Source organism: Podarcis bocagei (genome assembly GCF_964188305.1).
Source record: "Podarcis bocagei genome assembly, chromosome: 13".
In the NCBI taxonomy this organism is placed as follows: domain Eukaryota; kingdom Metazoa; phylum Chordata; class Lepidosauria; order Squamata; family Lacertidae; genus Podarcis; species Podarcis bocagei.
This window is the reverse complement of record NC_138138.1, coordinates 42,910,384-42,923,905: the sequence shown is the minus strand read 5'-3', so window position 1 is coordinate 42,923,905 and position 13,522 is coordinate 42,910,384. Positions and strand designations below refer to the sequence as shown.

At 45.3% G+C, this 13,522-nt stretch overlaps 1 long non-coding RNA gene across 1 annotated transcript; it reads right to left on the bottom strand.

The window, feature by feature from the left end:
- Nucleotides 1–3,918: 3,918 nt before the first annotated feature.
- On the bottom strand, nucleotides 3,919–13,257 carry LOC308570921. Its single transcript, XR_014001224.1, has 2 exons — nucleotides 13,116–13,257; nucleotides 3,919–7,194 (listed from the first exon to the last, which is right to left on the bottom strand). It is a non-coding gene; the product is annotated as an uncharacterized lncRNA (long non-coding RNA).
- Between the last annotated feature and the right edge of the window lie 265 nt (nucleotides 13,258–13,522).

Here is a 13,522-nt window from a genome sequence, read left to right as displayed (position 1 = left end):
TACTTTTCAACTTCATTCATTGGTCAAGGGACTCTTGAGTATATATATCCACCTGATGTTTATCTCACTCAGTGCAAGTCTCAGAAGCTTATTGGAGAGTTTCCACAACTAACGGTGCAGCAACAGTGGACAAATAGCAGCTGATGCCCCAACCAATTTTAATCTTAATATTTCTGCATGTTGAATGTAAGATGAGCCCTGGTGGGTCAGATATGCATCAGGCTGCCTTCTGGAGTGCCTAGAGAGGGAACCAAATGCTCCCAACAACTTCAACACCTCCAACTATCCAGAAGGCACACCCAAAAGTATGACGGGGGGAGACCAAGGCACGGGGATATACCAGGGTGATGATGGGTCAGAAAATATGGAGCAAATGTTTTCTTCTGGGTAGATATGGATAAGCTTTCACTGTTGACTTCTAGAGAGCCTAGAGAGGGAACTTAATGCTGGCAACACAACAACTCCAAAGGAAAGAAAGAAGCCTGTAGACAATAATTTATCAGTGAGATGATGTGTCAGAATGTATTGACAGCTGGAACAACTGTAGGCACCATCATTTGAGCAAATGATCCTGGCCCTTTAAAAGGAAAAAAGAAAAAGAAACTCCTATGCTCTGCTTGTTCAGGTTTCACACTTGGCACGCTTTGCTGGGACTGCTCTTATCTACTTTCACAGAATTATCTGCCCAATTTCCAGAGATGTTCAGCCCTGAAAAACAGTGACAACAACCAAGAGTTCAGAGTACAAGCACTTCTCAGCTAAGCCAACAGAATGCCTGGGGTATTTAAATATCATCTGATACTTAGTGATGTAGGATTGTAATTTGTTATACTGGTTTTCTGTTGCCATTCCATTCTGCAATTCTCTCCCCCCCCCCTTTTCTTTTCTTTTCTGGACAAGGAGAGGTGGATTTGACTGACTGAATCCAAAGAATGCTCACTAATGGTTCCTCATCACCCTGGAAGAAAGTGGCAAGTGGGGTGCTGCACAGTTCTTTCCTGGGCCCATTGTTTATGAATTACTTGGATGCAGGAATTGAGATTATGTTCATCACATTTGGGAGGGGTAGCTAATGCCACAGAATACAGAATTGGGATTCAATATGACTTTAAGAGATTGGGCCAAAATATCATCATCATCATCATGATATATCCTACCTAAGCTACTCTGGGAGGCTTCCAACTGAATATAAATAATAATAATAATAATAATAAAAGATCAAACATTAGAAACTCCCCAATATAGGGCTAACTTCAGATGTCTTTCTAAAGTTGTATAATTATTTATCTCTTTAGCATCTGATGGGAGGGCAGCACTACCCAGAAGGCCCTCTCCGTGGCCCCCTGTAACTTCATTTCTTGTAGCGAGGGAACCACCAGAAGGCCTTCAGGACTGGACCTGGTATCTGGGCTGAATGATGGGGATGGAGATGCTCTTTCAGGTATACAGGGCCAAAACCATTTAGGGCTTTAAAGGTCAGCACCAACCCTTTGAAGTTTGCTTGGAAATATTCTGCGAGCCACTGTAAATCTTTTAGAACTGGTGTTATATGTTCCCGGTATCTGCTCGCAGTCACCAGTCTGGAAGTTGCATTCAAGATTAGTTGTAGTTTCTGAGTCACCCTCAAAGGTAGCCCCACGTAGAGCGCATTGCAGTAGTCTAAGCGGGAGATAACCAGAGCATGCACCACTCTGGCAAGACAGTGGGTGGGTAGGTAGGGTCTCAGTCAGCATACCAGATGGAGCTGGTAGAAAGTGGCCCTGGACACAGAATTGACCTGTGCCTCCATGGACAGCTGTGAGTCCAAAATGACCACAAGGCTACATACCTGGTCCTTTAGGGGCACAGTTATCCCATTCAGGACCAGGGATTTTTAAGGAGAAGGAAAGCATGGCCCCAGTACTTATGAATTACTTCGTAGACACAAGTACTCATTTCTCTTCCACAGCTAACCACTTCCATAGAATGAAGTAGGAATTCTCTGGGCATGCGCAGAGTGCATTACCCACACGACAGAGTTTGCCACAGCCTTCACACTTAAGAACTTCTTAGACACAGAAACACCGTTTCAGTATTTGCATTTGCAAAAATTCATTTTATTGCATGCTAAAGCAAGGGTGCTTATGATAGTAAAGGCTTCTACAAGTTGATACATATTTGCTAAGATTGGAGGAGGTAGGAGAAAGTGTTATTTTTTAACATTGATTTCTTGCCTACCATTCATCATATCGTCCCAATATACTATCCACAATGTAACAATAAAGGATTAAAACCATTTGAAACAATTTACAATCCTAAAAACATATATCTCAGGTCTCGAAAACCAGGGCAAAGAGATGAGTCTTCAGCAAAGGTGAAAGCTTTGTAATATAGGTGTCAGAAACATCCCTGTGGGGAAAGGGGAATTTAACACCTTAGGGACTGTCACAGAGAATGTCTTCTCTCAGGCAGCATTCGCTAGTGTATCTGTATGGAAGGAGAAGGTCATGCTTTCAGCTCCCAGTCACTGCTAGGGAGTAACGATGCATACAGAAATCAAGCAATATGCATGCCTGGTTAATGCCACTGGGGAACTTTGTGGCCCTCAAGGTATGGCAGGATCACAACTCCCATCATCCATAACCATCGATCATACTAGCTTGGGCTGATGGGAGTTAAGGTCAAATGGCCACTAGAGGGCCACAGATTCTCCACCCCTGTTTCAGTTTCTCAGTGAACAAATTGACTCATTTGAAATGCATGATGTTTCTCAGATGAGGGTGCTGAGGAAGGGATGCTTGAGGAGATGAAGAGATAACAGCAGGGTGTCCTACACACTGAACAGTTGTGTAAAAGAGGGAATTTCAGAAGTTCTAGCTTTCATGATGAGCTACACATTCTGTGATTATTCTTTTTAGTACCCAACCACTAAAAGTGCAAAAGTTGTGCCGTCTTCTTTGGCATCTTTCCACCTTTGGCAAAACCACACAGAAAAAAATCTGACTAAGGAACAGTTTAATTCCCCTAGTTCCGCTTCTCAGACCTACAGTTCCCCAGGGGCCCCTGGGGAGAAGGAACTATTTCTAAACTGGGTTTAAACCTGCACTGTGGAGTTACATTGTAGGAAAAGCAGAAAGCAAAGAAAAAGAACGGAATGATCAAAGAAGTGAAGCCCGTAAATATTCGTTAGTGACCCCCACCCCCTCCTCTCAGGTCTACATTTCCCAGGGTAGGAAGGAACTATTGCTAATCCACTTTAAGCCTGCAGTGTGGATATGCCCTCAAAGTTAAGCGGTAGAGAAAGCAGCAAGCAAAGGGAAATACAACGGTTGCCAGAATGTCCTCAGACTTCTGCTTCCTGTGGATGAATGGTGGGTTGCATCACACTAATCTGTCAAGGTGAACAGGCAGTCTATTTCTGCAGCCCACACGGACTCGCTTGGACTGCGCCCTGCCACGATAATTACAGTTGGGGAATCTTCCTGTGCTGCGGCAGACGACCACACGGAAGCGGCTCCTGCTGGTATATAAATTGCCCCGGAAGTGAGTTCCCCCACTGCCACAGATTGCCTGGACGGAGCGAGGATTGCCGTTGATGAAGGTGTTGGTGGGTTTGCAGACCCGCCTGCTCAGTCCTCTCCGAGCCATCATCAAGTTGCAGTAGGCATTGTGGTTGTTTGCTGCAGTTTTCGGATAATCAATGTGTCTGTTCGCAAAATCCCGGTAGCTTGCTCCTTCGCCGGACTGCAGCAGCAGAACCACGAGGAGGACGGCCAAACGCAACAGCAACCAGCAAGAACCTTTGGTGGTGATCATAGTGGGGCTGTTGAATCTATAGAGCAGAAGGAAGAAGAGGGGGGTATTTTAAAGCAAGGAGCGAATTTCTTCAGGAATAAAATAAGAGGCATGGATAGGGATGTTTCTCTCTCTTTTTTAAAAAAATGATATTTATTAAGGTTTCAAAAAAAGGTTACATAGATTAAAAAAAAGAAAAACAGAGAAAAGAAAAAATACAGAATACAGAAAAAATAAAAAACACTTAAAAACAAATCAATCTTTCCATGCCTTACATTTCATTTACTTGTTTCCCTGACCTCCTCACACCTCCCTTTTTTGTATTCCAGTTCAGTTAGTTAATTCAGCAATTCCTTTCCCTCTTTGTTTTTATCTTAATCCTTTAACTTAATATATTATAACTTTAGATTCTCACCTGTTAACAATCCATTTTTACATACACCTTTATAACATTGCTGCTAAAACCACTTAACTTCATTCTGACATCATTCTAACATTCATTCATTTTGCAGTATTTCTGTAAATAGTCTTTAAATTTCTTCCAATCTTCTTCCACCGACTCTTCTTCCTGGTCTCGGATTCTGCCAGTCATTTCCGCCAGGGTAGGGATGTTTCTCACCCCTCCCCAACTTTAAGTTCCATTCTCCGCATTTCCACATTTGTTTGCAATTTATTTATTTATTTAGATAGCCCTCAAGAACATTCAGCAGCATTTTAGCACCAGTTTCTCCTAACATACACATTTTTGTCTGCAGTTTTGCCTAAAATGCACATTTCTTTCAAAACACTTTTCTCTAATATAATGCATTTTTACATGTTATTTTCATAAATATATGCCTTTATATGTGCACTTCACCCTAATATGAGCATTCCTGTAATATAAGCATTTCTGGTTGGAGAAATGCATTGCAAAATTCAGAGAAGTGTAACTTTCGGTGTTTCTATTCGCATATTCTTTTAAAAAGTGCAAATTAAGCAGATTGGCCTTTATATGTTAGCCAAATAAAAGGTAGTATTCAACAGTTGTCCTGCTCAGTGTAGACCCAGTGAAACTAATGAGTATGACTAACTCTGAGTGGTACTTAGTTGAATACTACCGAAAATTTTCCCCCATGGATAAATTATTGTCAACCTGGGGTTTTGACAGAAGAGATTAAGACCCCCCCCCCAGATTGCTCCTAATACATTTTATTAGGATTTATAAAGAGAAATATCAAATATCTCATTTTTTGTCCAAAACTAAAACATTGATCTAAATACAATAAGAACATAGGAAAAAAAGAGAGAAAGAAAAGCAGGGGACATAGAGAGAGAAAAAAAATAAAGAAAAAGAAATAGACAAGAGAGTAAAAGAGAGAGAGAGGGAGGGGGGAAAATAAAGTTCAGAAATGGAAGAACTTCTGATTCTTCGTCTGACCACTGTATATAAACAGTATTCACTTCAGCCACTTCAATATAATTCCCTACGAAGCCACTTTCTATAAACAAACATTATCTTCCACCCTCAAATCCAAATGGCATTATTCTGTTTTCATTTTTTCAGCTCTGGTACTCTCTCTCTCTCTCTCTCTCTCTCTCTCTCTCTCTCTCTCTCTCTCTCTGTATGTGTGTGTGTGTCTGTCTGTATCTTTAGGAACAGACTGTCATGTGATACCCTGGACATTTATCTTATAAGCTTTGTTATAACCCAGAGACAGGATTTATCAGCTCAATGTGCAGTAGCCACAGCACGTGTGATAGGGTGGAGCTGTCCTCCTGGCACCTGCATTCCTGCTACGTACCTGAAAGGGCTCGGAGCAGGGCAGGGTAGCAGCAAGAGTTTTTGGCCACATGGTGGCACTGGCAGGACCAATCTAGTATTCCTGCTGATCTGCTTGTGTGGATCAAACCACGACACTGCCCTGTCCCAGCCCTGTCCAGGAAAGCAGCATTGATACTAGCGCCAGGTGGGTGGCTTCACCCCAAGACATATGCCACAACTGTAGGAGTGCTCTGCAACTAATTTAAGGTGGGTGGACTGCATTGCTAGAAAATATTAAAGATGCAAAAAATCAGGAGAGAATGGGATGTCTTCACAAATTTTATGAAGAAAGTCATTTTCCAAAATTATAATTGGCTTAGTCTGTAGAGATTAAAAATTCCACAGGTAAACAAATAGTCTCTCCATTAATGCAAATTGATTACAAACAACTAAAGATATCGAATCATATAAACTGTACAGTGGTCGAAGGAAGTCAACTTTTTCTATTTTCCTTTTGATTTCTCTCTTTCTCTTCCTTTTTCTTTTCAATATGTATCATTTTCTTATTTTTTGTATTTTTTCTTCCTATTAGTAGCTTTTTGGTATTTGGTAACTTGTATTATTTGTGTAATTGTACTCTTTTTTGAGCAATAATGCAATATTTATATAGAAAAAGAAAAAAAAGGAGGGGAGGAGAAAACATTAAAGATGTAATTCTCAGAGAAGCCAAGCACAGTGCTGGCAGCCACTGGAAGACAGTGCATTAGGGAGCAGCTTTATAACAAGGCAGGCTATTTGTCCATTTGGGTCAGTATTCTTTCCAGTGATTGGCAGTGGCTCTCCAGAGGTTCAGGCAGGAGTCTTTTCCCAGTCCAAGATGAAAACACCAGTGATTGAATATGAGACCTTTTGCATGCACAGCATGTGGTCTGCCACTGGGCCACAGTCCTTCCAAATAACAGACCACACAATAAAGATGCCAGATGTCATAAACTTGGCGATACTGTCAGGAGCCCCAACAAAAGATACCCATTAGTAAATATGCTTCCTTGTTTTCTGGACTGTTTTTAAAAATATATTTTTAGTTGCTTTTATGGTAGGCTTGAGGTCCATACAAAAGGCAATTCAGAAATATGAGAGAGAGAGAGAGAGAGAGAGAGAGAGAGAGAGAGAGAGAGAATATGTTAGGGATAAAAAAATCCTTTCAACTCTACCCACTAAAGAGAGAAGAGAAAGCTTTATTAAACATGGGACAGTCAAAGTTCAGTTTCCTTAAAGGGTAAAACAGAAAGCACAAGTTTGTGAAGGTCCACTTCCAACTTACCCAAGTTCCAACTTACCCAAAGTCTCAAGGTAACGGATGCCACTTTCTATGGAAGCAAGTGTATCTCTCAAGCTGCTGTCTGAATTATTATATAGCTTTCAGTTAGGCCAGGATGAGGGGGAAAGAGGGGAAAAAATCAAGCACTTGCAACATATAGATGGTGAAAGGAGGACAGAGGGCTTTCATCTGAAAATTGCACCATTGGCTGTATGTTTCCAAAGCTTCCCGTAAATGAGAAATTCAGTGGAATGAGGAATAAACTGTTAGAGCTCGCTCTTTCTTTCCTTCCTTCCTTCTTTTTCTCTCCTTCAAAATGTTGAGGTGACTGTGTGGGCATTACTGATAGGCGACATCACTGAAATAAATGTTTTAAACACATATAAAGCTGAAAACAATGGCAAGTAAGCTATCAATGCAATTATAATAATTTACAAACAGAAGCAGCAAAAATTCTTCAGGCATAGGACAATAACTGATTACCTGAAGACTGGGACAACAATAAGAAGCAGTCTGCAGTTTTTTCTTAAAAAAACAGTTTTGATAGGGCCACATATATTTACCGGGGGAGGGAGATCTAAAGGTGCTGAAAAGTCTTTGTTCCTGATAGCAACTTTTACTGGTAGGCCTCATATGCCAATCATATGTGTGCAGTCTATTCCACAGATAACATGGTCCCCAACCATCAGTGTACATGGAACTGTGTCACTTTATGTTTATGACAACCCAGTGAAGTGGGCTAACCTGAAATAGGGTACTTTTCTCAAGGCCACTCAATTGATGAAGAAGACTCCAGAGTCTGAATCAAGGACAGGGATGGTCTAACTTCTGTTGTCTATGCTCTGTTAATCTCTAGGTTAGATTACTGCAATTCACTATACATAGGTCCGGCCTGCCTTTGAAGATGGTTCAGAAATGGCAGCTGGTGCAAAATTTGGCTACGAGGTTGCTAACTGGGACAAGATGGCAGTGGCGGACCTTGGCATCTCAAATTTCAGTGGTGTCCTGTGTGATGCCAAAATCTGGTGTTCCCCGCCTCTTGTCTTTCGTTGGACTTCATAGTTTTGGCATCTGCCGTGACACCCCAGAAGCTCCTTGAATCGGTCACACTCATCTAGATCTGTCTTTGCAAGGAGGTCTGAGTATATCATGCCAATCCTGGCCATCTGGCTACCAATTAGTTTCTGGGCTCAATTCAAAGTGCTAGTTCTGACCTATAAATTCTAATGTGCTTCAGGGCCTTAATACCTCAAGGTCTGTCTCTCTGAACTGACCTGGACTCTGCAATTACAGTGGTGCCTCGCAAGACGAAATTAATTCGTTCCGCAATTCTCTTCGTCTTGCGGTTTTTTCGTCTTGCGATGCACGGTTTCCCATAGGAATGCATTGAAAATCAATTAATGCGTTCCCAGGGAAACCGCCTTCAGACCAGGTCCGGGGACAGTCTGTCCCCGGACCTCTTCTGAAGGCTGGGGGGGGCAAGGGCTTTTCTTCCCACCCCCAGCATTTTAAAAAACCCCGGGACAGCGGAGGACTTCTCCGCTGTCCGGGGCGATTTAAAAGCCCCTGGGAAGGCAGGCAGGGGGGACAAATACTTTTGCCCCCCGCCAGCCTTCCTCTTCTGAAGGCTGGCGGGGGCGAAAGTCTTTGCTCCCCCCCCCCCGCCTGGCTTCAAAAGCTGTCCGGCCAAGGCTTCGCGGACCTCTCCGCCAGCAGCGGCAGCGCTGCCGCTGCTGGCGGAGGGTTGCCGGCATTCCGAAGCCTGCGCGCGCTGACATCAGCGCTCCCAGGCTTCGCGGACCTCTCCGCCAGCAGCGGCAGCGCTGCCGCTGCTGGCGGAGGGTTGCCGCCATGCCGAAGCCTGCGCGCGCTGACATCAGCGCTCCCAGGCTTCGCGGACCTCTCCGCCAGCAGCGGCAGCGCTGCCGCTGCTGGCGGAGGGTTGCCGGCATGCCGAAGCCTGCGCGCGCTGACATCAGCGCCGCGAAGCCTGGGAGCGCTGATGTCAGCGCGCGCAGGCTTCGGCATGCCGGCAACCCTGCAAAAGACGTCCGGGGGAAGCGGCTTCTTCCCCGCTTCCCCCGGACGTCTTTTGCAGCAAGGGGCTGCAGGGAGATCGCGATCTCCCTGCAGCCCCTTGCTGCAAAAGACGTCGGGGGGCAGCAGGGAAGAAGCGCTTAGCTTCCCGCTGCCCCTGGACCTCTTTTGAAGCAAGGGGCTGCGGGGAGATAGCGATCTCCCTGCAGCCCCTTGCTGCAAAAGACGTCGGGGGGCAGCGGGGAAGAAGCGCTTAGCTTCGCGCTGCCCCCGGACCTCTTTTGAAGCAAGGGGCTGCGGGGAGATAGCGATCTCCCTGCAGCCCCTTGCTTCAAAAGAGAAGACCCGCTGTCCCCGGGGCAAGCTTCGTCTTGCAAAGCAAGCCCATAGGGAAATTCGTCTTGCGAGGCAACTCGAAAACGAAAAAACCTTTTGTTTTGCGAGTTTTTCGTCTCGCGAGGCGTTCGTCTTGCGGGGTACCACTGTAGTTTCTGTGGACCTTCTTTGTGTTCCCACTCCATGTAAGGTCCAGAAGGTGGCAACATGACAATTGGCTTTTTCAGTGGCGGGTCCCCATTTACAGAGCGCACTGACCAGATGCAATTCTTACATATCTTTAGGTGGCAGGCAAAAATGGACCTTTTCAGCAGGCCCTGGGCATTTAATTATTTGTGGCCTTTTTGCATGGGTGGAATGTCTCGATTCAGCTTTTAAAAAAATAAAGCTGTCTTTTAGATTTTCTTATATGTTGTTTTTAAGATAATGTAAGTCACCTTGGGTTGCATTGGGCCCCCCCCCCCAAAAAAAGTGACTGACAAATTTATTGAATAAATAGCCAGGAACCTCAATAGACTGGCGTTTGCTGGGGTGTGCTACTTGATACCTATTCAAATGTGTTACCAGGCAAATGTAGGGTCAACAATTTGTTGTTGACAAAGGACAGCTGAACATATAAAGGGCCCCATTACCTTCAGTAGCTTAGGGCCTCATCGAACCTAAATCCGGCCCTGAGTGGTGGGCGAGGCCAGAGGCCAAAGTCAGAAGAGCAACAGATGTGGATTTTATATTTGTACCTTAGCCTAGTTTCTGCACACATACACCCATCCTTCCTGCCTGCCTCCATTCAGATGAGCAAATGGCATTGTCAGAGTTTGAGGGCACATTCCACCCAGTAGAGATGGTTTTAGGGTCGCACTGGGCACTGAGCTGCAGGGGGGCACCAAAACAATGTGGTGCTCCCACAAAGAGTCCCCTCGATTTTAGCATCGCACAGGGTGCTGCTGAAATTTGAGAGCCCCTAATCCACCACTGCAGCCAGTTGGGTGTGAAGTAAACCTGGGGAGGGGGTAAGCATATGGAGAGAGTGTGTCAGGTGTGTGTGTGCAGGAGCCAGGCCCTGTGACCAATAGGACTTTGCAGGATTGGGGCCTTCCTAAGTTTGTTCTGAAGAGGCAAGGTAACTCACTGCACCTGGTGGCAAGAGCCGGGAAGGGATATAAGGTCAACATTTCCCTTTAGCTCTTTGCCACAGCAACACCCTTCCTGCCTTGCTGGGTTTGGCTTCTTGCTTTCTGATCCTTGAACCTCGGCTTCTTGACTCCCTGCTTCCTGACCCTTGGACCCTTGGCTTCCTGAATCCTGGCTTCTAGACCCCCGTTCCTGCTCCTACCCCGCTATCTTGCCCCTGGTCCTGACCTCCCCTGTCAGGACTTTGATCGCCTGTGAACCGGACCATGACAGAGTGCGTGTTGCTGGGAAAAGGATGGTGTGAAAATACCCCCAAGGGCCAAATACAGAGGTGTGGATGGCCACATTTGGCCCTGGGCCTGAGGTGCATAACATAATGATGCATAACATAAGCCCCTTCAACTGACAGGTAGTATGAGGTCTCAGGATGATCTAGGGTTAATAAAAGGCTGGGTGTTGGTCATCACACTTTCATGGCCACATGTTTCATGGGAACATTTGGGACATTTTTGGTGTGGAGGGTGCATTTTGGTAAGATGGCCAAACTTACCAGCACTCTGGTGGGCGCTCTACAGATCACCTTGACCTGAGCACCACACAGCTCTTTGGCAGCATCAAAGAGGCTGCTGGTGTGCATGGGAGCCCTCCGCTTCCCAAAGGAGGAAGAAGTTCCACTAAAGCCCTCCCAAAATTCAGGCTGAAGTTTTGGATTTCCTGTAGATGCCAGATCTAGATGCCTCCCCCTATCATAGTCTGCTTCACAACTGTGCAGGGATATGAAGTCATATCCACACACTATATCATGCTGACTTTCTTCAGGAAAAGTGGCTTTTGCTGCATAGAACCAGAGTGTCTAGTTCTATGCAGCAATGCACACACACTGGTACAAGGGTAAGTGTGCTATATGCCAAATGTGAAATAATGGAAAGGCTCAGCTTTCTAATCAAGACTTTTGAGATACTTCCTCAGCCTTCTCCTGCCTCCCTTCAATGTCCCCCTTAGAAATGATGTCTCAATCCCTTTAACTGCCAACTGCTTTCCCCACAACTGCCCCCTATAATTCTGGCTGAGGGTTGAGTAATAACGTTGGACTCCAGTTTGGCAAGGTAAGTTCTATTGAGGTGAGGAAACTGAAGGCATGGCGCAAGCCTGTAATTTCACAGGTGGGTTTCTGCAATGTCCTCAGATAGAAACAAGAGAGAGGGGAAGTAAAATTGCACCATCAAGTTAGATGGAGTGGGAGGCTGGCTTCACCCATATCCACCCCACATTTATTTAATTTATTTATTGCATTTATATCGCCTGTTTTCCTCCAGGGAGCGCAAGGTGACATTGGTTGTTTCCCCATCCTCCTTTATATTTTCAGAACAATTCTGTGTAAAGCTCATCTGGGGATGTCTGTGATTATTCGAAGTCTTCACAATCCTTATCTGACCCTCTAAACTAACCACCACACAACACCCTCTCTTCCTTCTCTAGAAACTGATGTATAAACCAGTCTCTGGTATGAAGCTCATCTTAGTCGTTCAGTCTCCCCACCCCATCTACAATATATTGTGTGTCCCCCACCCCAGATATCAATGCAGCACATATAATTCTATGCCCTGCTACACAACTTGAAGGCACGACGCAAGCATGTAATTTCACATGTGGGTTTCTGTGGGTTAGACTGAGAGATAGTGACTGCCTCAAGGTGAGCTTCATGGCTGAATGGGGATTTGGTGTCCCAGGTCCCAACCAGGCAGCACCAGATTTGCGCAATGTGTGGACCATAAACCCAACCATAAATATCTTTATGCTGCTCTAATTAGTTCAGCAACAGCTCGGCATTTTTCAAAGTCTCTTGAATTGTTGTGTCACTTTCAAGGTTTGGAGTTGAGGCTGGAGTCATGGGCAATGCCTCTCCAGGTTAAAAGATTGTGTGTGTGTGTGTGTGTGTGTGTGTGTGTGTGTGTGTGTATTCACTATTTCTGGTTGGGAAAGGGAGAACTGAGAAGGTGAGAAACTGGGAAGGTATAATACAGGGATCAGCAAACTTTTTCAGCAGGAGGCCGGTTCACTGTCCCTCGGACCTTGTGGGGGGCTGGACTATATTTTGAAGGGGGGAAAAATGAACAAATTCCTATGCCCCACAAATAACCCAGAGATGCATTTTAAATAAAAGCACACATTCTACTCATGTAAAAACACGCTGATTCTCAGACTGTCTGCAGGCCAGATTTAGAAGGCGATTGGGCCGGATCCAGCCCCCAGGCCTTGGTTTGCTTATCCATGGTATAATGGAACAGGGGTAAAGAAATGTCATACAATGGTATTTCCCGCAGCTGCTCCTTGAAGATCTACGTTGCCAGGATTCCCTGGGAAAGTGAGTAACTATTAAAGCAGTAAAAGCTTATATTGTGGGCATGTTGCAGAGATACATTGAGGAGAAAGCATGACAGAAAATAAAATTGTAGCCAACTCATCCTCAGACTTCTGGCTTCTGTAAATGGAGAGCGAGTTGTACCACACATTGCCTAGCGCATTTGAGTCACATAGTGTGTTGGGTAAATGCCGGTGCAGGTCACACGAATGCGCAAGTGTGCAGGTGTGCCGCTGTACCTGCAGTCATAAGGAGCCGGACCACCTGTGTATCTGCAGATGACCATATCGAAGGAGTCTATGCTATCGGTGTCACTACCATGGGGAATCCCTCTGCCTCTGCACACTTGTACCGCATTTACAGGCCGGTCATTGATGAAGGTATTTACGTCCTTGCAAACATATCGAGTCAACCTTTTCTGAAGCATCATCCGCTTGCAGTAGGTGTCAGGGTGGGAAGTTGAGTAGCTTTTTGGATAATCAGTGTGCTTCCACTCAAAATCTTCTCGGGACTGTCCTTCACATGACTGCACCATCAGAAACCCAAGAAGTATAGCCAGTAATGAGCAGGAGACCTTGGAGACCAGCATGCTGGGGTCTTGCAAACTACAGAGAGGAGGAATAAAAAGGGAAATGTTAAAGTGACAACTAGTTCTTAGGGACCTTTAAAGCCTAAACAGCCTCGGCCCAGTATACCTGAAGGAGCATCTCCACCCCATCATTCAGCTCGGACACTGAGGTCCAGCTCCGAGGGCCTTCTGGCGGTTCCCTCACTGTGAGAAGTGATGTTACAGGGAACCAGGCAGAGGGCCTTCTCAGTG